The sequence below is a fragment of the Vombatus ursinus genome, unplaced genomic scaffold (genome assembly GCF_900497805.2).
Source record: "Vombatus ursinus unplaced genomic scaffold, bare-nosed wombat genome assembly UNPS02015030.1, whole genome shotgun sequence".
NCBI classification, from domain to species: Eukaryota; Metazoa; Chordata; class Mammalia; order Diprotodontia; family Vombatidae; genus Vombatus; species Vombatus ursinus.
In genome coordinates, this window is record NW_020954808.1 from 906466 (window position 1) to 933806 (window position 27341).

General features: G+C 48.1%; 1 long non-coding RNA gene across 1 annotated transcript; it reads right to left on the minus strand.

The window, feature by feature from the left end:
* Positions 1–5694: 5694 nt before the first annotated feature.
* On the minus strand, positions 5695–26938 carry LOC114030912. The gene is made up of 4 exons (XR_003567686.1): positions 26775–26938; positions 26464–26659; positions 6790–6846; positions 5695–6374 (listed from the first exon to the last, which is right to left on the minus strand). It is a non-coding gene; the product is annotated as an uncharacterized LOC114030912 (long non-coding RNA).
* Between the last annotated feature and the right edge of the window lie 403 nt (positions 26939–27341).

Below are 27341 nucleotides of genomic sequence, written 5' to 3' on the forward strand. Positions count from 1 at the left end.
CAGCATTTCCACCTCGGGCTGTTCAGATGATGCCAGGGAGCCCCTTCATCACAAACGAGGGCTCCAAGCGTCAGGCCTGAGCTTGCTGCCTGCACCCCTCTAGGGGTGAGCTTGGAAATGAAAGGAGGAGTAGACTTAGGACCACAGAAGGTGAGGGCCTGGCCGGCTCGGCGGTGGGAGCCTGGCCACGGTGCAGCCTTGGCTGGGCCCCCCCCCCCCCCGGCCCTCAAAAGCTCCTCTTTGGTGAAACAACAGAGTGGCACCGGACAGCCCGTAAGGTCCTGGCCAGCTCTAAAGTCTGTGCCAGTCGTGTGTCTGGTCCAGCAACCCTGGGAAGGGGTGCTGCGGTCATCCCTGCCCAGGGTCAGCCGACTGGTGAGTGTCTGGGCTTGGATTTGAACTCGGGGCTAATTGACTCGCTCCTGACAAAGCCAGCTCTCCTCTCCAGGAAGCTGTTTCTGACCTCCAGGTTAAACAAGCCTCTTTGCAGCCTCCCCCGACTGCTCCTGATCCTGCCCTGGAGGGCAGAGCTGGAATGAGGCTAGCTCCTCCTCCCCAGGTGGCCTTCGGGATCCTGGAAGACTTAGCACCCCCAGTCTTCTCCAGGCTTCTTTATGGCCCTCTGCATGTCTACTGTACTTTTTTCACTTTCTCATGCTATTATTCCTCATTCTTCCCTTCTTTATCCGCGGAATTCCTACCCGTCCTATCCAACCCACATGCTACCTTCTCTGTGAAGTCTTTGATCTCCCTGGCCAATAATGACCTTCCCTTTCAAACCTGACAAAGTGCTTTATTTTGTTTATTTGAACTCAGGTCCTCCATGATTCTCAGATTTTATGTCTAAAATTCTGTGCTGGGGCAGCTAGGTGGCGCAGTGGATAGAGCACCGGCCCTGAAGTCAGGACGACCTGAGTTCAAATGTGGCCTCAGACCAAACACTTGATGCGTACTAGCTGTGTGACCTTGGGCAAGTCACTTAACCCCAATTGCCTCACCAAAAATAAAATAAAATTCTGTGCTGATAAGTTTAAGGTTTTGTGACTCCAAGGTTCTTCTGTGAGTCCTAGGTCCTAAGGTCCTGTGACTTACAGATTCCATAATCCTATGAACTCCCAGACAGTGAGGCTGCAGGTCAGACCCAAAGGGGGCATCATGGGGAGAGCAGGCAGGTTCTTCCCCTCTCCCCTGCTCTTGGACATCCACTGACCTTCCAAAAGACTTCCCTCCATCTCTTCCTCTGAAATGACTCGGATGCTAGGACCAGGGTCCGGGTGAGGTTAGGGATGGCCAGCCTCTCTTTATCCGGACCCAAAATCCCACTGTCCCACTCCACACCACGAATTAGACACTTACCAGAATTCCTCTCATCCTGATTCCTTCGCCATTCTTGACAGACCATAGGTCACATCCCTGCAGTGATGAGAGCTGAGGATATGGGAGGTCTGGGGGGAGAGGAGAAAGGCAGCTATGTATTTCAGATCTGGGAGGGCCCTTAGAACACAGGATGTCAGTTGGGAGGGCCTTTAGAACAGGGCATGTCAGACCTGAAAAAGACCTTAGGACTTGGGGATACCAGAGCTGGAAGGGGTTTCAGAGAGCCTTCATTTTACAGGAGGGGAAACTGAGGCCCAGAGAGAAGCTCACACAGCACGTTGGGCAGTGAGACCTAGAATTATGCCACACCTCTCTCCCAGGCTGAGGTTGTTTCCCTGGACAGTGGCTACAGAAGCCCTGTCCCAGAGCCGTTTAGGACTTTTTTTTTGTCACAATAACTGTTTAAAAGAAGGAATATCCCAAACACACAGGCCCCTGTTTGCTTGTATTTTTAAACTGAAAGGGGAAAAGCATAAGGAAATGACCTGGACATTTCCTGAGTGAAGGTGGAGTAGGAGCGCTAGGGGAGGCTGTGGGACCCAACATACAATGTCATTTCAGAGGTGACTTTGAGAGATCGTCTAATCTAAACCTCTGATTCTACAGAGGAGAAAAAGAGGAAAGGATGTGCCCAAGGCTATGCACCTCAAGCAGTCTCAGGCAGGGCATGTTAAAGAAGGAAGGAAAGAGAGAGGGAAGAAAGGGAGGATGGGAGGAAAGGTAGGAGGGAGGGAGGAAGGATTTATTATGGAAGCACTTAAGCTTTTCTCCCCACTCCCATCCTCCTCACGTCTCAGACCCCAGGCTCTTCTCTGAGAGTACAAAGACCAAAATGGCCCAGTCCTTGCCCTCCTGGAATTTAACTTTCTGGAGGGAGCCGGACACCTTAAGTAAAATGTAATGAAGGGGGTAAGGAGAACTCAAGCCACGCACCTTCCTACCTGGGGTCCATCATCTGTGGATAAATTTCAAGAGGTCTGTGAACTTGGGCAGAAGAAAAATTGCATCTTTCACTGATCTTTAACTGAGTGGCCATCTCCTTGCGTCGCTGTAGACAATGAGCATGGTTTTGAGAAGGGGTCGGTGGGTTTTGCCACACTGCCAACAAAGAGTAAGGACCCATGCCCTACGAGATGTCAAACCTGGCAGAGACCAGGACCTCAGTGCTTGGGAAGAGCTCCCGATTAGGGTTGAACTCTGCTCTCTCTGACCCCGGGCAAATCACCTGCAGATTGAAGGGATGGTCGTAAAAACACACAATGGTCTACAAGAGGGGAAATCCACAGAAAGACCAGAACAAGAAAAGTGAACTTGCTGGAATTGTGACCCTCAGGTGTCAGCCCCAGGGATGGCCCCAAGGCTGTGCGCAGCCCCTCTGGGACCCCAGGTCCTCTGATTCCCATTGTTACCAATAATAACAATGACACCCCAGCCAGACTATGATAACAGCTGGCACTTAGGGAATGCTTGGTGGTTTGCAAAGCTCCTTCCAAATAGATCCTCATGACAATCCCGGGAGTTATTATCCTTGTTTTACAAATGAGGAAACTGAGGCGGGCCGAGGTGGAGTGACTTGCTCACAATCACACAGCTAGTAAATGAAGTTGGATTTGAATTCGTCTCTCCTGTCTCTAGGTCCAGTACTTGATTGACTAGGCCATCTAGCTGCCAGAGACAAGGAAGTATACTTTTCCCTCTTTGAGGAGTTGTAGGGGACTATGGGTGTGTGACCCTACACATATACTCCCAGACTCAACATATCTCAGTTGACACATTGGCTAGTTTTGCTAACAAGTTTTTTTCTCCAATTCTTTATTACAAGGAATAGATAGATTGATTGATTGATTTTTATTGTTCGGTTGTTTTTCAGTTGTGTCCAACTCTTCATGGTCCCGGTTGGGGTTTTCTTGGCAAAGATGCTGGAGTGGTTTGTCATTTTACGGATGAGGAAACTGAGGTAAACAGGGCTAAGTGACTTGCCCAGGGTCACACAGCTAGGAAGTGTCTGAGGCCAGATTTGAACTGGGGAAGACGAGTCTTCCTGACTCCGGGCCTAGCGGTCTGTGAACTATGACGCCACCTAGCTGCCAGATAGGTATATTTATTAAGTGTTTCCAACGTGCTGGGTGCTGTGCTACGCTCTGAGGATACAAGCACCAAGTTCCTGCCCTCAAAGAGCTTCCATAATAGAGGCAGACATCCCAGAAAAGGGGAGTGAAAGGTGTTAGGGAGATGGCTGTGGAGAGCCGACAAGAGACAGGGGAAGGGGATTCGGAGGGACATGAGGTAAAGCCCGACAGAGGGGTCTCGCTTCCTCGAGGGAGTGGTGGTCCCAGGAAGCTGGCTCACCACCCAAGACAGGAAGGCTCCGGGACTGAGGTTTCTCTGACTGGTCATGTGGCACGTGTGGAAAGAGTTCAGGCATGAGGGATGGCTCAAAGAGTAGGGAAGGGGAAAATAAGTGTGACATGAAAATGCATAGATGAAAACTGCTTCAGCCTGCCGTCCTGAGCCCCCGGGATCTGGAGACATAGAAGCCTGACAAAAAAGGAACCGGCCTCCCCAACCCCACCTCCCTCAGCCCATCCCTCCCCTTCCATTGGGCTCCGGGGCCTCCTTAGTCCAACAGCCATTAGCCTTCCTGCCACCGTCCTTCCATCTCCATGCAATCCCCCAGAAGACCACTCCTTGCCCCTCCCTACCACTCTTCACCCTGTTCTCAGCAACTTTCCACCCCGCAAAGTCCACCGCGTCCATCTCTATCCCTTTTCTCCCAAGGAGCGCCACAGCCGGCTCACCGCGGTCCCCTCAAACACACCGACCTCCTCAGCGCCCACGAGCTGCACCTTCCCACCGCCTCAACCACACGCAGAGAGGGGCATCCCCCTTGCTCTCGCCACTTCCTCAATCCCAAACCCCCAAGTGCCTCTGGCGGTCTCTTCATCTCGAGCAGTGCCTTGCCCCTCCCGTATCCCTTCTGGTCCGTCCTCGCCTCCCACCCCCCAAAATCCTGCTCTTCCTGTCCAAGTCTGAGTGCTCGGCATTTCCGTGTCCTCGGCCCTTGAATCCGTTTGAATGGAGTTTGAATCCTTTGAATCCCCGGCCTTGGCTGCCCAGGCCTTTCCAAACTCTGACCCTGGATTACCCCCTCTGCCCACCTTCTCTGCCCCGACTCGGCTTGCCGCTCAGCACCACTGGGAGAAGGCGCCGATTGCGCGGACCCGGGTCTTCTGTACAAAGAAGGGGGTTGTTGAACGGGGTGGGGTGGTGGGCTCTAACATCTCTTCAGCCTCTGGTGACTCATGGTGGTATTTCAATCTCAGAATAGCTTTGGGAGAGCCCGGGGTAGTGGCGGTAATTAACGATTAGTTCTCTTGTCTCCAAGTCTTAGAAGAAAGCGACCCCTTGTACAGAGGGGGAAAGCTTAGGTCCACATAGGGGAAGGGGATAGGAAGAGCATAAGGGACCTTTATCCTAGCCACATGCCTGCTCAATTCAGCATCTTACAGAGGAAGAAACTGAGGGTCAAGGAGGGAAGCCTAGGGCCAGATCGGGCACTCATTAGTGCCTTGTCATAGTTTGTAAGTCACATTTCTGTGCTACAGACGTGGGAGAAACTGAGTCCAGCCCTCTGGAGCCAGGGAGCTGGGAGAGGCCCATGCGGATGGTGGGTGGAGGGTTGGCCTAGGAGTGAGGAGGAGCTGGGTTTGAATCCCACCACAGCCACACAGAGGGTACCTCTAGAACTTCCTGCCAGCTGCAGCTACATCATTTCGCCTTCTATTTCTATGTTTCCCCAAGGGCTTCAAAGGCTTGCAAAGCACTATTTGCTCACCTCCCCGTTAGAGCTGAGAATCAGTCACTCCTTTTATATCATTCGGATCTCAGTAGCTGATTGTCGTCATGGTTTCATCGTTTCAGTCACGTCCGTCTCTTTGGGGTTTTCTTGGCAGAGATACTGGAGTGGTTTGCCATTTCCTTCTCCAGCTCATTGTACAGATGAGGAAACTGAGGCAAACAGGGTTAAGTGACTTGTGCAGGGTCACACAGCTAGGAAGCATCTGAGGGTGGATTTGAACTCAGGTCTTCCTGACTCCAGACCTGGCTGCTCTATCCACTGCACCACCTAACTGCCCTGGTATGAGGCAAGAAACCCTGGGTCCAAATCTCATCTCTGGCCACTTTGGGTAAGTCATTTTATATCTCTAGGCCTCAGTTTCTTCATCTGTAAAAAACAAAGAGGTTGGATTAGATGATCTAGGTCATTAGATTATAAACTCTTTGAGGGCAGGGACTGTCTTTTACCTTTCTTTGTATCCCCAGGTTTTAGTTCAGTGCCTGACACATAGTAGGTGCTCAATACGTGTGAATTGGATTATTGAATCAAATTGCCAGCTCTGAAAGGTCAACCCATGAACCCTGTGGAATGGATTCCCATTTTACAGGTGAGGAAACCGAGTCTCAGGGAAGTTAAATGTTCTCCTCGGGCCACAAAGGTGGCACAATTGAGATATCCCAGCCCAAAGTGCCTTGTGGGACAGTTTGGTCACAGGGAGAAAGGATCCATTTCCAGGCTGAGGGTCTCCAGCCAATCAGAACACCCAGAGGGGAATGGCTTCGGGCAGAAATGGCCAGTAGGAGCTTCAGCCAAGTGATGAAATAAACTCTGTGTAGGAACAGGGACCCTGGGGTCCTGCCTATGCACGAGGGAGCAGGGGCTGGGCATCCTCCCTGGGAGGGCAGACGCAAAGACCAAGGGGAGAGAGGGGAGCCTGAGAATAAAGAGTCTTACAACAACACCCTCAGGCCTGTGCCGGGCAGTCCTCCAGCAATCGCTCTGATTGGCCCCTTAACGATCCAGTCTGGCAGGGAGCCGAGACTCCCACTCTTTCCGGGCCTAAGAATGGCTTATTTCCAGATGAGGAAACACGCATGGAGAGTTTAATCTGACCGCATTCCTGTTAAGTCATTCCCTCATCATAACAGCTCACACGCAACTGTAAGAAGAAAACTGAGTGTTAGAAAGGAGAACTGAGTCAGACTCAGGTTGATTGTTCATTCTCAACCAGCATTTATTAAGCACCTACTGTGTGCCATTGTTGTTCTGTTGTTTCTGTCATGTCTGACTCTTCATGTCTCCATTTGGGGTTTTCTTGGCAGAGATAATGGAGTGGTTTGCCATTTTCTTCTCCAGCTCATTTTACAGTTGAGGAAACTGAGACAAACAGTTGCCCAGGGTCACACACCTAGTAAGTGTCTGGGTTTAGATTTGAACTCAGATCTCCCTGACTCCAGGCCTGGCACTCTATCCATTGCACCACCCAGCTGCCCAACTATATGCCATACAACATGCTAGACGTTGGGTACCCAGAGAGGAAAAACCCAAACCATCCCTGCCCTCAGGGAGCTTACCTGCTGTCAGCCAAGGAGTTGTCTCCTGGGGGAGTTGCTTTGGTCATAATTTAGGTCCTGGGATTTAGAACACAGAGGATATAGGTAAGGAAACAGCGCTGAACCTGGGCACCAGGCCTCCTGACCCTGCCTCCAGCACTCCAATCCTCTGGAAGAGGGAGAGCCCCTGAAGGTGTTTTGGTCTATGATTATGAGGTTATGAGGCTTATTTCTGAAAATCCCTGCCAGACAGCAGTTTCACCGCCAGAGGCAGCACGCACGGTGGGTGACGGTCAGACCGTTGGGTCTAGGCTCCAGCATCTGCTCTGACACTGACTTTAGACTTCAGTTTCCTCGTCTGTATGAAGCTCATAATGCTTGCAATACCTATCCTCGTGGGGCTGGGAAGAAGGAGCTGTAGAAATAGCAGCTGGTTGAGTTGGGGTTGTTGTTTTGGGGCCAGGACTATGATCTTATTGCTATGGGGAACTCCCTGTGTGGAAACTTCTTTTCTTTTTGCAGGGCAGCTAGGGGGCGCCATAGTGCGCAGGGCGCTGGGCCTGGAGTCAGGGAGACTCATCCTCTTGAGTTCAAATCTGGCCTCGGACACTTACTAGCTGTGTGACCCTGGGCAAGTCACTTAGCCCTGTTGGCCTCAGTTTCCTCAACTGTAAAATGAGCTGGAAAAGGAAATGGCAAACCACTCCAGTATCCCTGCCAAGAAAACCCCAAATTGGGTCATGGAGAGTCAGAAATGACTGAACAGCACCATTACAGTCTTAGACAGTTGCCTGGGGCCCTGAGAAGGCAAATGACTTCCTCAGGATCTCACAGGTAGCAGGGTATGACTCAAACTCAGGATATCCTGATCCAAGCAGGCTCTGACAGAGAAATTGTCGTGCGCCTGTGATTTTCAGAACCTGTTTCTCATAACCCCGTAAGAATAGACTGAAAAATCTTCAGTGGCCCCCCCATCTTCCAGAGGTCCCTAGAGTTAGAACAGACCTTGGCAGGGGCCTGTGGGTCCAACCTCCTCATTTTACAGATGGGGAGACTGAGGTCTAGGGAGATGAGGTCACACAGGGAGGGATATGAGGAGATGAGCCCAAGGTCACACAGGTAGTAAGCATCAGAAGCAGGAATTTGAAACCGGGTCTCTGGGCTTTTCAGAATAGAGATCCCAGCTAGGTGGCACAGTGGATAGAGCACCACCCTTGGAGTGAGGAGAATCTGAATTCAAATTCGGCCTTAGACACTTACTAGTTGGGTGACCTTGGGCAAGTCACTTAACCCCAATTACCTCAAAAAAAAAAAAAGAATAGAGATCCCACCACTTCTTTTTTTCAGTTTTATTCAAGGATTCCACCTCATTGCTAAATTTTCACTGTGAGCATTTACACCTTGGATATTATCAAATGCTAAGGTCTTGACTTACTGTTTTGTTTATTGTTCAGTCTTGGGAAAGTGTTAATAAAACAGATGGATCAACACTTACCAGTGCATCCCCGGCCTCATTTTCTACTTTACTTCCCTTGAGAATGCCAAGTCCTGGGTGGCCAGCTGTCTCCTGAACTTGAGCTGGACATTTCCTGATTGCATACCTTGACCCCAGGAAGCTCCCTCCCTCCCTCCTTCGTTTCTGCCTCTCAAGGCTCAGCTCAGGTACCACCTCCTCTGTGAAGTTTTGTCTGTATTCCTACCCCCCTCCCCTCCTTCCCCTCCCCCCAGGCCCAGCAGTGCTGTCTCCTTCCTCAAGTTTCCTGGTACAGTACTTATTTGTGGATATGTCATCTTCAGCATTAGAATGGAAACCCCCACAAGGGCAGGGACTGTTTCATTTTGGTCTGTGTACCCCCAGGGCTTGGCACGTAATAAGCGCTCAGTAAATGTTTGCTGAATGCTGCCTGACACATTAGAGGTGCTTGATCTATATTTGTTCGATTGAGCTGAGTAAGAAAGGAATCATGCACTAACCGCAGCATTACCTGGCCACCCTGAGTCATAAAATGAGATGACTATCCAGGTAGTGATGCTCGTTTAGGAGGCTTTGGAATGTTCTGAGGTTCTAAGGAAAACTCTGAGCTGGTAGCAATCTCAGAAGATACCAGCTGCCTGGACAGCTATTTCTTCTTCAACACTGATGCAGCTCCCCTTTCTGGGGCTACTTCCCCAAATCCCACACGCGTTGGTCAGCCAGCTCCCCAGATCAATGTCCTTGATATGTGATCCTCCAACCTTTACTCCAAAAGAAGGGAAACCCACCACTTCCCAAGGCTGCCCATTCCACTTTGGGACAGCTCTGTCTGTCACCGAGTTTTTGCTGACATGGAGCCGAAATCTGCCTCTCTTCATATTCTTCCTACTGCTCCAAGTTTTGCCCTCCATAGACAATCAGAGTAAAACTAATTCTTCTTCCACAAGACAAGTCTTTATATGCCCCCTTATCTTCTGCACACTGAACATCACAGCTCCCCCCACTCAAACCTTAGATGAGTGACAAAGGGCCTTGTTTCTAAAATTCTAGATGAGCCTGTGAATTCCTCTCTCTCCCTACCTCCCAAGTAATCCCAAACCAATTTCACAATTCAGAGAGTTATGCAATTTGTTGTTGTTATTGTTGACTTGTTTCAGTTGTGCTGACTCTGTGACTCCATTTGGAGTTTCCTTGGCAAAGATATTGGGGTGGTATGTCATTTCCTTCTCCAGCTCATTTTACGGTCAAGGAAACTGAGGCCAACAGGCTTAAGTGACTTGCCCAGGGTCACACAGCTAGTAAGTGTCTGAGCCAGATGTGAACTCATGAGGATGTCTTCCTGACCCCAGGCCCAGTGCTCTATGCGCTATGGCACCACCTAGCTCTCATAGAAGACAATTTGATTCATCTAAAATTCCCATTCACCCTTGTGTATTCTCCCGGTATATTCTAATCTGCATCACCTCTTCTATCTGCTTACTTATCTTACTTATCTTATACATACCTATCTGCTTACCATCTACTTGGATAAATGGATTCACTCACTATTCACGATTTGCGATGGTCTGTGCAATTAGCATTTTGTGGGAGTCAATCTGCAGGTGCAATCTTGGAGTACCCTCCCCCTTCAAGGAATAGTGACTAGGGGAGATGGAGGCTTTTCTGGTTTGGTTTGGTTTTGAACTTTAAAAAATCATGTTCCTAAACCAGAAGTATTTAGGTGAGTATATGTATGTGTATATGTGTGTACACACACACACACAATTTTAGTCCTGTACTTCTCTCTCAGATGAGAAAGCCTGTCTAATGGCCACTTCCTCTACTCCCCTTTTAGGCAGAAATCACAGACTCCCTTATAGAGGGGTGGGCAAGATTCCAGAGATATCTATCCATGCCTCCCAGTGAGCTGCGTTTAGGCAACCCATATGAATATATATATAACCTACGCAGTCAACACACACCTTACACAAAAGAAAACAAAACACAGAATTAAAACTCCCCAATCATCAGCAGCACTACTAATGAGGTCTGAACACTCAACTTAGTTCACATATTCATTTTCCCAAAGTGAACAGAGCTTGCTCTCCAGAGCCTTTAGCAGGGAAAAGTTAGCATTCATTCTGCCCCAACCCGTATCACTTCCATGTCACAGTCAGAGAAGAGGGAATGGGCCTGTGATTTCATTGGTCTAGGGATCTTCTGGTTGAAAAAACTCTTTCTACCAATATAAGGCAGCACCTCGTCTACAGCTAGTCTTGGGGAGTTGATTAGAACAGTGACAGGTTGTGTCACCTGCCCAGTTCTACACTGCCGGTATATATCAGTGTTGGGACTTGAACTCAGGTCCTTCTGGCTTCTAGGCCAGCTCTTGACCCATGGTTCCATGCCTCCTTTCATCATAGTCATAAGTGTTGAAATAGACTCCCTCACCACACTACAATGGTTGTGACTGCCCCCCTGACCACTCATACCCATGGAGGGGCAGTGGCCCAAAGATCCCTCAGGGATCTCCAATATTGCCTAGCATTGTCCTTAGAACTGGGGTCCCATGGACTGTTTGTCCATTCTTCATCTCAGGCAAGGTTTCCCAGGCATCCTGGTGGCAGCTTCTCCTTGGCTGGCCCTAAACTCCAGATGTCCAAGATGGGGGTGAGGAGGGTCATCTATTTCTACGTCACTGGCAAAGTCAACCTCACCCAACATCTCTGGGGAGTTGGCTTACTGTTGCCAAGTCCTTCTCTGGCAGAGCTTTCTGACCCAGCTGTCTAGCTTGGTTCCCAGATATGCCCTCTTGGCATGGGGCCATCAAGGAAGTCCAGTTCCTTGGATTTGTAACTACTCTCTTCAATGCAATCATCCTATCACTGTCACAGTTCCAGGTCTTTCCTCTCAACCCCAGAATCTGATGTCTAGGTATCAATATTCCTACTTCTCCCCCCACCCCAAGTATCTATGGCAGGTCTAGGGCAGAGAAATAGAGAGGGTGCTGCCAGTAACTGCAATCCCACATCAGGCAGAAGAGCCTGCCTCCTGGTATTAGCAGGAGTAATTAGATGAAACAGGTGGTCCATTTCCTCTCCTTCTGTCCTCTCCTCCTCCCCATGGGGTGTACCCCAATTGAGTTTCTCATTCCCTCATCATACTTTTCTTCTCCACTGCAGTATGAGTCTCATGGTGTCTCTGGGTCTCTCCTCCCTCCATGAGTGTTAGGGAGATAAAAATAGAACAAGTCACAGTAGCTATTTTCTATTTTCAAAGTTTGCTTGGGGAAAACGGACAGCACCTATGGGCCCTGGAGATCCAGGGTGTCCCTCTGAGATTTCTTTCTACTTACCGTATGTATATCTTGTATGCACATAGTTGTTTATATGTTGTCTTCCCCATTAGAATGTAAGCTCCTTGAGGTCAGGGAAGATATTTTTGCTTTTCTTCATGTGCAAGATTTAGCACAATGCCTGATAAGTTATTGTTCAGTCATTTTTCAGTTGTGTTCAACATTTCATGACCCCATTTGGGGTTTTCTTGGCAAAGATACTGGAGTGGTTTGCCGTTTCCTTCTCCAGCTCATTTTACAGATGAGGAAACTGAGGCAAACAGGGTTAAGTGACTTGCCCAGGGTCACACAGCTAGTAAGTGTCTGAAGTCGATTCTGAACTCAGGAAGATGAGTCTTCCTGACTCCAGGACCGACGCTGTATGCACTATGGCGCCACCTAGTGGTCATGCCTGGCATGTAGTAAGTGCTTAATAAATGTTCACTAGCTACTTGTCAGGGCCAACTCACTCCAGGAGAGAGGCATGATGGCCAGGACCTTGGAGAGCGGCAGACAGAGCCCAACAGAGGAGGTGGGTTAGTCGGGTAGCCAGTGCTCTACACTGGGGAGAAAGTGCCTTCCTCCCAATATCTGTGTCGGGGATAAAGTCCTAATTGCCCTTCCAACTCTTGTTAGAAATTGAATGCTGGGACTGGGAGAGACCTTAGGACATGAAATGTTAGTGTTGGGACAGATTTTAGAGATTAAATCTAGTCACCTGCTCCCTTCCAATTTACAGATGAAGAAACTGAGGCCCATGGACTGGGAGTAACTTGGCCAAGATCAGTAGGAAGAGAGGAGCGAAGCTTTGACAAGAGCCATCTCTTGGCTTCACATCTTCCTACTATACCAAATGAGCTAGTATCTATGAAGTGCCTAGCACAGTGCTGACACATCGTAACACTTATCAATTGCTCGTTCCACTCCCCACCAGCTCCATAGGCTGGGCTCAACATCAACAGATGGGCTCCAAGTGGGAATGTCTTCCTTCTCTCAATGCCCTTCCCCTCATCTATCTAAAATTCTGGGGAGCAAACAGTCAGTATTTGAGAAAACATCTAAGGATTATTCAAGAGCCTAAGGCTCTTCTACCTGAGGTGGGATTGCAGTTACTGGTAGCACTCTCTCTATTATGTCCCAGCATCCATCTGGCCAAGCTGGCAAATGCCTCTTCTTGCCCCCAGTGTTTGAAGCTGCCCATCATCCCTGAGTATAGGAGTAAATCTGGTAAAGACAGATAAACCTATCCCAGGGAGCACTGCTAAGTGCCAGGCAGGGTCCTTGGTTCTGCTCTGCAGGAGGGGTAGCATAAGGTGTTTTTACCTGCTAAGAATGAGAGGGGTTAGAGGTGAACTAATTAGGAAGAAACCCATTAGGGGAGAGGAGAGGAGGTTGTCTTCTCTTCCTTTGCCTCTCAGCCCTGAAGGCTCTAGGACCCACAGAATTACAGATGTCACAACTGGTAGAAACCTTAGAAACTGTCAATCCAATCCCCTTGTTAGGTTCAGAGAAGAAAAATTATTTGTTCAAAGGCATGGAAACAGTCAGTGACATAAACCCAGGCCTCCTGATTCCAAGCATGACATATGACATTTCTCCCTCCCCCCCCCCCGCCAGTTTCTTCTAGGGAGGGGTGACATGCTAATCAGGATTATTCAGCCATTTTAACACACACACACACACACACACACTAACTTTACTTTATCAATATAAATATTGTCTTGTTCTGAGAAGTTGTAACAGGAACTATAATTTCTTCTATTTTTTTTTTTAGCTCTGAGCCCCCAGCCCCAGTCAGAGAGAGCTTCTGGTGAAACATCTCAATATTAAAATTTCCTCTCTTTATTCCCAGGATGTTTCCCCTTAACCACCTCCTCCTGATCTCATTCCCAATAAATAAGTAAAGATTGGAAAATGTCTATGGCTATTTATAAAGAGAAAATAAATGTTTAAAACAACCCCCCCCCCACCAAAGGGAAATTGACTTCCCCTGTGCCTAGGGGGAAAGGGCTTCAGGTTCTTATGAGGAAATCCAAGGGCAGAAAGGAAATAGCTGCTGCCCATAGTGGGGGAGGGTTCCAGTGATGTTTGTCTTAACATTCCTTGTGCCAATATGCCCACACAGCCTCATTTCTGGCATCATGGTGGTTGCTTCTGTCTGCTCCATTCCCCGACTCCATGTACTTCTTTCTTTCTTTCTTTCTTTCTTTCTTTCTTTCTTTCTTTCTTTCTTTCTTTCTTTCTTTCTTTCTTTCTTTCTTTCTTTCTTTCCTTCATAAGCAACCTGGGTTAAGGAACTTGCCCAGGGCCACACAACTATTAAGTGTCTGAGGTAGGATTTGAACTCAGGTCCTCCTGACTTCAGGGTCAGTGTTCTATCCTTTGTGCCCCTTAACTGCCTCTCCATATATTTCTTGTGACATCTCCCACTCTGTGAGTCTTCTGTCACATTGGGAGCACCACCTTCTGAGGCAGTCCATCCTACTTTGGGCTACTCAGCTCTGTTTGTTAGGGAGTTTTTCCTGACCTCAAGCCTAAATCCTCCTCTTTGCAACCTCTGCCCCTTGCTTCTAGTTCTGCCCTCTTACAAACCTGATCCTATCCCCTCAAATATTTTAAGGCAGCTGTCATGCCCCACTGAGTGCCCTCTCCTCCAGAAAGGACTGAGGACAGGCATGCTCAGTTCCTTCCTCTCTCCATCACAAGAAGAGAATGACAAGGGCTCCAGGTTCATATTATTAGCTGCAGAGAATTCTGAAGAGTTGAGTGATGATATGTGGGGGTATCATGGGATGCATGAGTCTGGAGCAAGGCCCATCCAAGTGCTGGGAGGACTATGATGACATTCTTGTGACAACTCCTGCTTCCTGAGCAGTGGGCTCAGGATGATCACCCAGGCACTCATGGGTGATAACCAAGGTTCCTCAGGGAAGAAGAGGGTAAAGAGAATACCCAGAAACAACACATGGGTCCATGAGGTCTCCAGTCAAGTGAGGGCAACTGTAACAGTGACAGGAGGTCAATGGTGTGGTGGATCTCCCCAAACCTCCAATGAGGTCCAGCCGTGACAGATAATTTTCAGACCGTCTCGCCTCCCCAGAAACTAAGGTCACTCAATTGAGGCGTAATGACTCAGCTCTAGTAATGGAATCAAAATGTGATTTCAGGAAGGACCAAGTGGGTTTTTGCTCACACCATGGAAAAAAGGGGCATAAGGCACCCAAGAGGAGAGAACCTGTCCTCCACTGTTGCTGTTCTGGAATGAGCTGAAGCCCAAAGGATGCATGACACCAAACTAGGGCCAAGGCCAGGGACCACCCCTAGGACCCTGAAGAGTATCTAGGGTCACCTAGCATGAGTCCAGCTGACTTGGACTTAATAACCATGGAGAAGACTGCAGCTCTGGTGTGTCCCTCTGGACTGACTAGTGAATCCCAGGTAAATAGAACTAAGAAAAGCTGAGGCTTATGCCATCACAGCCCATGAGAAAATCAGGCCTCTGTGGCTTCAGTGGAAAGAATGACCCATGTTAGGATCCCATCATGGCACATCTGGAGCATCCATAGGAAGCTATGGGCATCAGCAAAGAGGTGACTACACCCCTGGGGCTCTGGGCAGGGCCACAAGCTGAAGTCTGCAGATGATCTGGATCGTGTCAATGAGCCAGAACAATCAGAAGGCCCCCTGGGTCTGTCAGATCAGGAGGGTGCCCTTGACATGGAGTTACAGGGAAACCCTCTGAGTCTGGGCCTCCTTTCCCTGCTGGAGCTCACCATTAGCTCTGAGCCACCCCTCCTGTAACCGCCCAAGTCATTGCTCTAGAGATGACCTGGGAAGGCTGGCTGGAGGCCTGGAGTCACTCCAGGACCCAGATCTCTTACCTGCCCTAGCTGTTCTCCCCAGGTTCTCCTCCTATGGACTCTCCTTCCACACCTGAAGGGAATTCATCTGGGTTAACCAGTCTTTCAGGCCTCATTGGTGTGTAGGTGTGTGTGTATGCGCATGTGCTTTTAAACAAGATAAGAAAGTTCTAGAGATGGCACAAAGATAACCTGAAGGAATGGGTGATGCCGGAGAGGCGGGGTGCCTGGGGAGTTTAGGAGCAAGGCAGTTCTGATTTAGTGGAGGCCTAGGCTAATTAAACCTTTCCCTCAACTAAATGAATAGCTCTTCAGGTACCTGGGAGGGGTTGACTAGAGGCCATTATGATGGGTCCTTGCTCAACCCACTCTCAGCTACTCAGATTTGCTGGGGCTTGAACCCAGAACTTGGTTTGGAGCTCTGAATGGGCTGAGTTCTACTTTCCATCGGATCCTTTGGTACTTAATTAATGACTTCACTTCTGGATATGGGCTAGACCTCTGGTGGCCAGACTCCCAAGTCCAGAGTTCTTCCAGAGTCAAGGAGAAGGCCTGGTCTTTATTTAGTCTAGCTAGAGCATGCAATTGGTGCAGATTGAGTAAGAAGATGGTCACAGGTGGACACTTTCTCACCACCCACTGGCTCATCAACCCCATGCGTTCGGGCTTTAGTCTCCAGCAAGCTAGAGAGACAGCAAGGTACAGGGAGAGCCAGGGGACCTGGTGCAAACCCACCTCTGCCCTTTACTAGCTTTGGGACACTGGGTAAGTCTGTTAAACCTTGTGTTTCAGTTCCCTTCTCCACAGAGTTCAGGGGTTGTACTTGTAGCCTCTGAAGCCCTTCCTAGCTCTTAAACCTATGCTCTTCTGAACTATGCACGCTGACAACCACTCTTTGCATAGGCTTTAGCCATCCTTATCCTTTGACCTTTGAGCATTAGACACTGTAGACCCCGCCCTCCTACTGCATACTTTTCCTTCCCAGGGATTTGGAGAGACCACATGGCCGATCATCTTCCTTCCTCTCTAACCGTGCCATCCCCACACCTCTTCCTCTTTCCAGCTCTTTAATGGACTTGTTCTCCCCGGGTCTCATTTACCATATCCACTCTCTGTCTCTGTGTGTGTGTGTCTTTCTTTCTCTTTCCATCTCTGTCTTTGTCTCTGTCTCTCTGTTTCTTTCTCTTTCTCTCTGTCTCTGTTTGTCTCTGTCTCTGTCTCTGTCTCTCTTTCCTCTCTCTGCTCTCTTTGTCTCTCTCTGTGTCTTTCTCACTCTGTCTCTGTCTCTCAGTCTCTGTCTGTCTCTGTCTTTCTTTCTTTCTCTGTTTCTATCTGTCTGTCTATCTCTCTCCATTTTCTTCATGCACTCCTTTGTTGCAATACATTTCCTCCTCTCTTCCCATCCCACAATTCCTTATTTCCTTTCAAACTCTGTAAATTTCTCCTTCTACAGGAAGCCTTTCCTGACTCTAACCCCACACCAGGTGGCCATGCCTCCCTTGAAAAACTAAGCTTGTATGTATTTATATTCATGTTGTCTTCCTGATAGAATGGAAGCTCCCTAAAGGCAGGGATTGATTCCTTTTTGTCTGGTGCCCAGTGCCTGGCACTCAATCAGTTTGTCAATTGATTGAAAGGTGGAGGACCACATGTGAAACTATAAGGAACCTCAAAGATGATTTTGTCCTCCCTGTTTTACAAATGAGGAAACCGAGGTCTAGGGAAGTAAAATGATTTGCCCAAAGTCACACAAGAAGTAAGTGACACAGCCAGAATTTGAACCCCGGGCCTCTGCTTCCAAAGTCACTATTCTTTCCCCACTACCACACTGCCTCCTAAAGCCCAGTCCAGGAGTGGGCTTGTAAAATGTTTAACTGGCTCTCCAGGGGGAAATATGCACATGACACACTTGTGCATCACTTTCTTAAGTCCAGACATCAATAAAACAACAAATCAAGCCCTGATTGGTCAACTTTGCTGATTTCTGAGGTGTAAATGCATGCTTAAGAATTGGCTCTTAGGAGCTGGTAAAAGCTGACTTCAATAGACCTGTCCCTCCTCCTTCTCGAAATACAAAGGTCACACAAACTCAACTTTTAGGGAAGAGCCTGAGGAAATTTCAGGAAACTTTCTGCCCCACACCCAGCTGGGAATGCCTCCTCCTGCCCTAAGGGCTTGGAACAAAGATTCATTCTGTCCCACGGGGGCATAGGAGTAAATCTTTTGGGAAAGAGGGACAGGCATCCCTCAGGAGGTACTGCTGGTTGAGGAGAGGTCCCCATCCAGCCTGGGAATCCTAGTAGTTTCCTGGGCTCTGCTGCTGCCTGAGATGGCGTCCTTTCTTACCTGTCTAAGAATCCTTACACTTTGCTCCAAACACTCTGGAATCCAGACACACTGGGCAAACTTCACGTCTCATCTCCCAGCCTTGGAATTGACTGTTCCTCGTGTCTGGAATGCACTTTCTCCTCTTGTCTACCTCCTGGCTTCCCAGACTTCCCTCAAATCCCGTCTTCTGCAGGAGGCTTTCTGCAGTGCCCCAGGGGTCCTAACAATCATAATAATAGCAATAATCATGTTTATCCTTCATTTTCGAAGAGATCCAATGACATCATGGGATGATGTCTTGACTTGATGTCTTGAATTGGATTGAAGTGAGGCAGAGCTGCACAAAGTCTCAGCCTCACTCTCTCTTCCAGAGTCATCGAAGTCCAGTGGAAGGACCAAAGTCAGGATGGCTGGGGACGCCTCAGGATGCGATGGATGACCTTGGCATCTTTGATATCTGACCAAACTCTAAGGGCCCCGCACCTGCTTCAGCTGCCTTTGTGGCTGTTGGTACAAATTTTTCTTATCTGACCATTCCTCTGGGAGAAGTCTTCACGTGCTTTGGGGAGACACACCCACAACCCCCACCCCCCACCTCACTGTGTTTGAGGCCTCTCAGTTACCCTCAGCCTGGTTTAGCCCACCTGCGGCAATGGTTTTACCAGGATGTAGCCACTGCACATTCTACAGCTCCTTGGAGCCAGAGCTGAGAGTTGGGCACCAGGTGGAAACCAATAGTGGATGAGCACCCCTGAAAAGTGCTCGGTGAGTCCTCACACCAGAGATGCTAGCCCTCTTGAACACGTGGGGAACCTGCGGCCTTGAGGCCATGTGTGGACCTCTAGGTCCTCAAGTGCAGCCCTTTGACTGACTCCAAACTTCACAGAAAAAATCCTTTTAGGATCTGCCCCATAAGAATGTGAGCTCCTAATTAGGAAGAAGCTTATTAGTTGCGGGAGGGGGGCAGGGATGAGACTGCTTCCTTCTTCTCTCACTGTGGGGTACACAGCCCACAAAGCTCTGTCTCTGATGCCAGATGACCTAGGTTCAATTCCCAGCTGTACCACTTAATATGACTATGGGCAACTCACTTCACCTACAGGCCTCAGTTTCCCTATCTGTCAATCGGGATGGTTGGGCTCATGAATGGCCTCTTCCAGCTCTCAGTCCTCCAACTGCCAGGCTAGGAGCTCTCATTAACATAATTATCTGACTAAAAAGATCAAATAAAGGACCATGATTTACTTTCCTGGAAGGCTTTTGCAGAAGGAAGAAATTATTTTAATTTTGCGAATGAGAAAAGGGGCCCAAAGAAGGGAAACTATTTGCCAACATTCACAAAGTAACAGAGCCTGGATTTGAAACCAGGCCTTCTGATTCCCTACCCAGCCTTTTTCTCCCTCCTCCACATGTCCTCTAGGCAGTTTCATGCCAATTCAAGCCTGGCACCTAACAACAGCTAGCATTTACATAAACTTTACCAATATTATCTCATCCGATACTTACAACAACTGGGAACTAGATGCTATGACTATGCCCATTTTACAGGAAAGAAAACTGAGACAGACAGAGGTTAAGTGACTTGCTCAGGGTCACACAGTTAGGCAAGATTTGAACTGGGCTCTTCCTGATTCCACACGCAGAACTCTATGCTGCTCATTTTCCTAGTTCACATCATTCATTATTAAGTTGGAAAGGATGCTTTCCTGGGATCTTTCTGCTCAGGGTGGTCCCTTAAAGAAACCTTCCAACCTCCTGCTGCTGGAGTTTGAAGCTAGGTATTCCAGAGCTGGGTCTTAGGTTAGAGACCTAACGGTCCCCAGGGAGTTTGGGCCAGAGTTTTTTCTTTTTTCTTTTTCTTTCTTTCTTTTTTTTTTTTAGGCAATTGGGGTTAAGTGACTTGCCCAGAGTCACACAGCTAGTAAGTGTCAAGTGTTTGGTCTGAGGTCGAATTTGAACTCAGGTCCTCTTTTCTTCAGGGCCAGTGCTCTATCCACTGAGCCACCTAGCTGCCCCGAGGGTCATAGGTTTTAAAGCAGGAAGGGGCCTGCGTTCAATGCAAGGGGCTACACTCTAGGAAGGGGTCCAGAGCAGAGGAGATCAGGCCACGGAGAGGACCAGGCACTGTGCTCTATGAGGGTTCTGTGATGGAATCAGGGAGATTTCCTTGGAGAAGAGTTCTCTGAGACATTTTCCTTGGACACGGAGCCAGAAGCCCTGGGTTCATATACTGGCAGGTCATTTCAATTCTCTGAGCCTCAGTTTCCTGATCTGCAAAATGGAGAAAGGCTACTGGCTCAGATCTCTAAAGCCCCTTCCAGCCCTGAATCTGGTACAGAATGGCCCCCACTCTGCCAACTAGCTGCACGGAGCCCAGGGCTTCTCTTCCCTGCACTTGTCTCCTTTACCCACAAGAGGGCACCCCATCCTCACCGTCAACTCCATAGCTTTAAAGCCAGCCAAAGCCAGGGCTTGCTGGTTCCCCAAGGAGCAGCAAACAGTGACTCCAGTCTGTCACCACCCTTCTCCCTACTCTCTCCCTCCCTGCAGAGTCCTTGAGAAGCCTTATGAAAACGAGGCACTAGGGAGATTGAGTGGGGAAGAGACTGAGACTGAGAAGGGAGCAGGCGGCTATGAGCCGACTGAAGGTTATGCACGCTCTTCATTGAGGAAATTGAGGCAGAGGGCTCTCTGCTTAAGGCTAAGTTATTTGCCTTAGGTCACACAGGTTACATACAGAAAGCTGGGCGTCAAACATAGGTTCTCTGATTCCAAATGAACCAGGTTTTGGTTCTTCATTTTGGAAGTGGGGTGGTGTGATGGAGGACAAAGGAGTAGGAGAAGGGACTTGCTCAAGGTCACCCAATGGATTAACTCGAGAACTCAAATCTCCCGATTGCCTGTCTGCCTCAGGCTCCTCTCCTATGCTCCCTAATGCCTCTTTGGCCCAGGGTCAAAGAATTTCAGAGTCGGAAGGGGGCTAGGCAGCCACCTAATCCAACCCATATTCCAAGCTCATCGTGATATCATTCCTGACAGGTTGTCATGCAGCCTCTGAATGAACAAATAAATGAGGATATTTTAAACACTTGCTGCATGCTAACACTGTGTGAAGTGCTGGGGATACAAAAAGGAGACAGTCCAGGCTCTCAGGGAGATCACATTCTAAGAGCGGAGACAACGCACACGAAACGTTTCAGCTGCAAGTCAGATCAAAGGTGCCATGACCCTTAGGGGCCAGCAGCCAAGCAGATAGCTTCCTCTTTAAAGTAACTGTCACTGAAAAAACCATATCAGTATCTGATGAACAACCACTTGACAACGCCAAAAACTGGTGTCAAGACCTTTCTTTTCTGGGTCTTCAGTGGCTGTGACTGAAGCCCCTACAGGGGCAGTGGCCAGGCTGTATCTCCCCAGGGGTTACTTCCCAGTATGATGGTTGAAGGCGCTGAACTGGAAGCCTGACTATTCCCAAGGCTCTTGGATTCAGCTTTCTGGCCTGTCCCCATCGGAGTCTGAAGGAGATGGTGGTGAAGGTGTGCTAACTCGACTCATCTACCACATACTGCCTCCTGACTCTCCCCTGGGGTGCCCTGTTGGTTCAGCTAGGCTGGCTTGCCTTCTCTGTAAATGGAAATTGACAGGCAGTTGGTGCAGATGCCAGGCCTTTCTTCACACGTGATGGCTGGGAGGGCTAAGTCAGAGGCAGGGCTGATGGTCTGTGGGGTGCTGCCACTCCCAAAGTGCCTGTATTTATCTGCCTGTTAGTGGCAGTAGGTCAGTACTTATTGCTAGTGGTGAGCCCCTTCCCCACAGTGATTTCTCCCCTCAATGACGGCTGCTGGGACCTACAAGAGGGAAAGCCCACTGCTTCCAGGGCAGCCCCTCAGGTAGCACTAGGACAGCTCCAAGGGTTTGGGCGTTTATGCAAACACTCAAAGGGTCTCCCGGCTATTCCCACTCAAGGCTCCTAGTTCCATCCTCCCGGACTGTGGAGAGCTAGTCTTGCAATTACAATGAAAGAGGATGACCTGTTTCTCACCCCGAACAGAGGCAAGTTTTAATTCTTTAATGATTTCCTCAGACTTACTAAAGAGGCCTGGAAGGAGTGGGCAGGGCTGGAAAGAGAAAGCCAAGGACAAGAAAGAGCTGGGATGATTCAGGAGCTAGGAGCTCAATCCTTGCTCACTTTCCCTGGGGTGATCACCAATGGTTCCAGGATATAATCATGCATTTGTAATAGGAGACTGGTGCATATAGATCTCATTAGCTTGCTCAAATGAAGCAATCAGTCAATAAAAATTTATTTTCTACTATGTGCCAGGCACAGTGCTAAGTGCTGGGGGTACAAAAAAAAGAGGCAAAAGACAGTCCCTGCCCTCAAGGAGTTTACAATCTAATGAGGGAGACAGCATGCAAATAAATATATACAAAGCTAACTATATACAGGATAAATCAGAGATAATTAACGGGGAGAAGGCTCTAGAATTAAGAGAGTTTGGAGAAGACTTCCTGTAGAAGGTAGGATTTCCACTGGTTCTTAAATGAAATTAGTAGGCAAAGTGGAGGAGGGAAAGGATGCTAGGAAGCTGCATCCTGGGAATTGTGATGAAGCCTAAGTGGAGAAAGTGGGAAGCATGTATAAACATTCCATAATTGGTGCTGGACTGCTAGTCCGGTGAGTGTGAGGCTCAGATTGACTTCAGAGGTATCCAAAATTGCTTGTCAGCATTGGCTAATTCCTCTTCCTTTCACTGGAGGCACCTGGTGGCAGTCACAAGTAAGAAAGCACTGGACCTGGACTCAAGATCTGAGTTCAAATTCAGCCTCAGACATTTACTAGCTGTGTGACCTTAGACAAGTTCCTTAATTCCTCTCTGCCTCAGTTTCCTTAATTATAAAATGGGAATAATAATAGCACCCAATTCCCAGGGTTATTGTGAAGATCAAATGAGATAATATTTGTTAAAAGCACTTAGCACAGTGGCTGGCACATAGTAGGTGCTATATAAATGCATAGTCCTTTTTCTCTTTTATTTGGTTATTCCACTCAGCACAACTGGACAGAGACCATGCCGTAAGGAGAGAACCCTCTGATCCACCATGGATTCCAAAAACTGAGCCTCAGACCTTGGACTTTTCATTTGTTTGTTTTTGTTTTTGTTTTTGTTTTTTGCCAATATAGGTGGAGTGAAGCCACAAGACCTAGTGAGTTCTAAAGGTCCAGAGGGCACTTCAGCATCCCATGTTCCAGGGCCTAGGCTGTAGCCAGGGATGGAGAACCTGCTTAGACTCGAGTGATGCAGCCAGCACCAGAGCTTTCCAGAGGAAGGACCAGACTTCAGGAATGACCTTGACACCCAGGCCAGGAGAAGCTGACATGGGTAAACCAGCAGCAGTCGTACTGTTTCTGAACATGAACTTGGTGAGACAAATGCTAGATAGGAATGGAGTGAAATTTAGAGCCTGCTCCAAAGTGACTGAGGTGGTACAGGGGAGAGTATGCCCCAGAGGTGCTGGGAGAAATGTTTCTACATTTATTTGTTCTTGCTACATTTTTGAGGTAAATATCCATTCATAAAAAGCTATCCAACATTAAGCAGGTAAATGGAACTGGTGTACTAGTCACTGGTCCCCCCGAAATGGAGAGAACCCAACTGATGGGGGCTCAGGCTGATGGCAAAGAAAAAAGATGTTCCAAACCCTCGGGGTTACCTCCTGGAATCTTTACCCGCTAGGCTCTGGGAGAGAGGGCTAGTGCTCAGTGCTAAACATTGATACCCCTTGGGTTGCTCTCCAAGCATCAAGGCTTGGAGGTGCTTTTCGGGCAGACAGTTACGAGGCTGTCTCACACGAGGCCTGATGCTCTCAGGCTCTCGGTCCACTGGGTCGGTTCAAGGCCATGGACCTGGGTACCCCTTCCTCAGCGTAGAGGACAAGGACAGATGCCCTACCTGTAAATGTATCTGTTAATTTCCTTGGCGCTAGGGAATTGGGGAAAACTGCAGTTGCTTTTTGGTTCCCTAAGGCTTACTTACTCCCTTCCCTCTGCACCTCTGAATCCTCCTTCATGGAGGTTACAGGGAAAGTTAGAACAGCTAAAAATATCTTGACAGATTCTGGAGGTTTTATGATTGATCATTAAGGAGTTTAGAACTTCTCCTTGCAACGCTGGTCACTCTTTTCTCCCACTCCCTTCTCTTGAGTCAATAGGATACCTGTTAACCCCTCTCACAGGAGAAGAGAGTTTCACCCTTTACTTTACTTTACCCCTCACTTTTGATTTCACCCTCTCTGACCTGGGGAAAAGGAAGGAAGGGGGAGGGGCAGCAGCTACCGAGTGGGCCCCACTGGCAGTGGCCTTGGGCTCTGGGGCAACCTTTGCCTGGAAGCATCACCCAGGTTCAGCACATCCTGCTCAAAGTAAAGAAGCTGGCCACTGAACTTGGGTAAGCGTGCTCTTTTAAATTTGTAGTTTTAACTGTTAACGATGAGATGCTGATTCTCTGTGTAAAGTAATTTGGAAATGCATTTAACAAAACTGAAGTCACCTGATTGGTAATGGGTTTGTTTCAAGTTTCAAATCGGTGAACTTTTTGTATCAGTTATGTCAAGCAACTTTTCATAGTTTGGTTACAGCTGAAATAATTTAGCTATTGTTGGTTATTGTTTTAATGTGTAAACTAGCCAAAAAGTTTGTTTGGGTTATGTATGGCTTGCTGAGAATTTGCAAGTGTATAGAAATCTCTAATGATTGGCTTTTTACACCAGGACAAATTTAAGTTTGAGATGTAAATCCCGGAAAAGTTTTTCCTAAGCTGTGATTAGTGAAACTTGCTGTTTGAGGTAAAAGCTCATAGGATTTTACTTTGAATCGTCTGATGGATCATAATCCATCAATAATCAATAATCCACCATCTTGAGAGATATGTCACAAGCTACTCAGAGAATGTGATACTGGTAGGAAGTCAGCATGGGGAAAAGCTGAGAGGGCAATTTTAGCCTCAGTCTAAGATGGGATCCTCCTGGCTCAGTTTCCCCATTATGTTCCTTTGAAAGGGAATGTTACCCACCTGGCTATTCCTGAGTCTGGCTATAAGGTGAATTTATTACTGCATGGTTGGAAAACTGAATTATCTGAATCCAAAATAGAGCTAATGATTTTTTATTCTCTCATTTGGGCCCTAAATCTAGTCCCTGTTTTATATCTGGGCCCTGCAGTCTTTTCTGTCAGATTTGTGTCTTCCAGACTACAGGGCATTCACCTATAGTTGGTAACAGCAAATACCAGTCCCTACATCATTCCCTGGATGCAGCCTGTGCTCATTTCCAGTCAACTTCCTCTTTGGGACCCCCTCGAGTCAGGGACAGCTCTACGCCCCTTGCCAGTAGGAAGCAGTTTCAGAAGCCGAGACCTTCACCCCTTACTCCAAAAGAATTTGGGTCCCATTTGTTTGAGTAGGGAATGATGGGTTTGGGATCTGGGCCCCAGAAAGGAAAAACCCTGCACTTTCCCACAGTGACCAAATCTCTGGCGTTCCCCTGAGGCTATAATCCCATCAACTGGCCTTTCATTGTGGCTACACCCAATCTCCCCTCCAATTGTCTTGCCTCTCTATGGCTCCAGGCCACTTCCCACCCTTGGTCCCACCTAGCCTCCATTTCCCTGGAATTCTATTACCTCATAGACTACTTGGCCACTCCTAGATCCCTCCCACAATCTTTCTGTATATAAAGTCCATCTTGTCTCCATTAAGATGCTCTGATTCTTACAATCTAGACAATAGCCCACAGATGCTCAGATTACTTAAGAGTCTAGCTAATATGGTGAATCTTCAATAAACCTTGTTTTTGGCTGAAAAAAAAAACATTGATACCCCTTGGCTCAACAGAGGGGTAGATGGGAAATTAACATTGTGGGGAAGCCTAATCCTCTCTTATTTAAATTCTATGTAAACTAAACTAGTCACCTGTGTTCCCCATTGCCCTCACCCTAATATCCTGCAGGTAGGTGGCACAGTGGATAGAATAACAGCCTTGGAGTCAGGAGGACCTGAGTTCAAATCCAGCCTCACATACTTGACACTTACTAGCTGGGCAAGTCATTTAATCTCATTGACTCACAAAAAAAAAAAAGTCAAATTTTTACAACTGTGATACAGCCCATCAGGAGGATTTTAATAGTGGAGGGTGGAAATCCTGAAGATAAATACGTAAAGAGTTTTTTAAAAGGGGACAATTCTTGTTCTACATCTATTTGTAAAGAAAAGCATAATGTCTTTAAATCATTCTTCTGTAAATAGAGATTACCTTTTTGCAGTGTTTAAAAAAAAAAAAGAATCAATTATTAAATGCCTACTATTCGTGCCTGCCCTGGAGTCAGGAAGTTTCTGAGTTCAAATCTGAACTCAGACTAGCTATGCGACCCTGGACAAGTCATTTAAACCCTATTTGCCTCAGTTTCCTCATCTGTCAAATGACCTGGAGAAGGAAATGGCAAACCACTCTAGTATCTTTGCCAAGAAAACCCCAAATGGGGTCACAAAGAGTCCGATACAATGGTACACAAGTAAATTAAAGGCATACATCACAAAAGTCATCATGATTGACCACAGATATTGTAATATAAAACAAAAATCAGGAACCAGAAATAGAGAAAATTGTCATGAAGCTCCTGCCAACTAATAGCCACTGGGGAGGGAGAGTTGGAAGGAACTGACCTCTTATGGTTACACAGTTGTAGACAGCAGCCTCTAGTCTCAGAATTTTGATGACCCATCATGGCTGTTCATTCTCTGCTTCTGTCTGTCACGGTACCAAAGTCCCAATGCTCTATAATCTAGAATGTGTCTGCAAAGGCTTGTGGGAATTGTGGTCCAAGGGAACAAGAAGGATTTGTTCTCCAGAACAGCTTGCCTGTAAGAGAAGAGAGGGGAGAGGCCTTGGGACCTCCACGTCCTACGCCACATGTGGCCCACGTTGGCCTTTTCATTTTAGGTGCTTGGAGGCTTGGAGCTTAGACGCTACACACCTGACAGTTTTGAAAGGTCAGGACAGTGTCAGGGTTTGCAGCTATTCGATTCAGCTCAGAGGCCCTGAGGGTGGAGGAATGATCCTGCTGAGCAAGAGCTGAAATAAAAGTTCATTCAGCAGCACGCTGCGTTTGAACATGAACTTGGCAGGACCAAGAGTATGACAAAACTGCATGAAGTCTGACCCTGCTGTCCCCAGAGACCAAGGTGATACGGGGGGGGGGGGGGGGGGGGGGAGACTGGGCCTGCAGGTGTTGGAGAGGGAGGAGCGGAAATGTCTGTGCTTCTGTTCTTGTTGCAGCTTCAAAGTAAATATGCCTCTGTGAAAGCTAATCAGTTAAAAGGAACTGGAACCTTGTCAGTGGCAGCTAGGGGTGGGGGTGGGGAGAGAACCACAACATAATGGAGGCTCAAACCAATAGCCTTAAAGAGAGACACCCCCAAACTCTCAGGGGTCCCCTTAGAACCCAGAAGGGGATATGTAGCCAGCCTCACTCCGAGAGAACGATGCCAAAGTACTTTCTACACCATAGCTAGGCAGGTTTCCACCAACTACAGAGCCATCC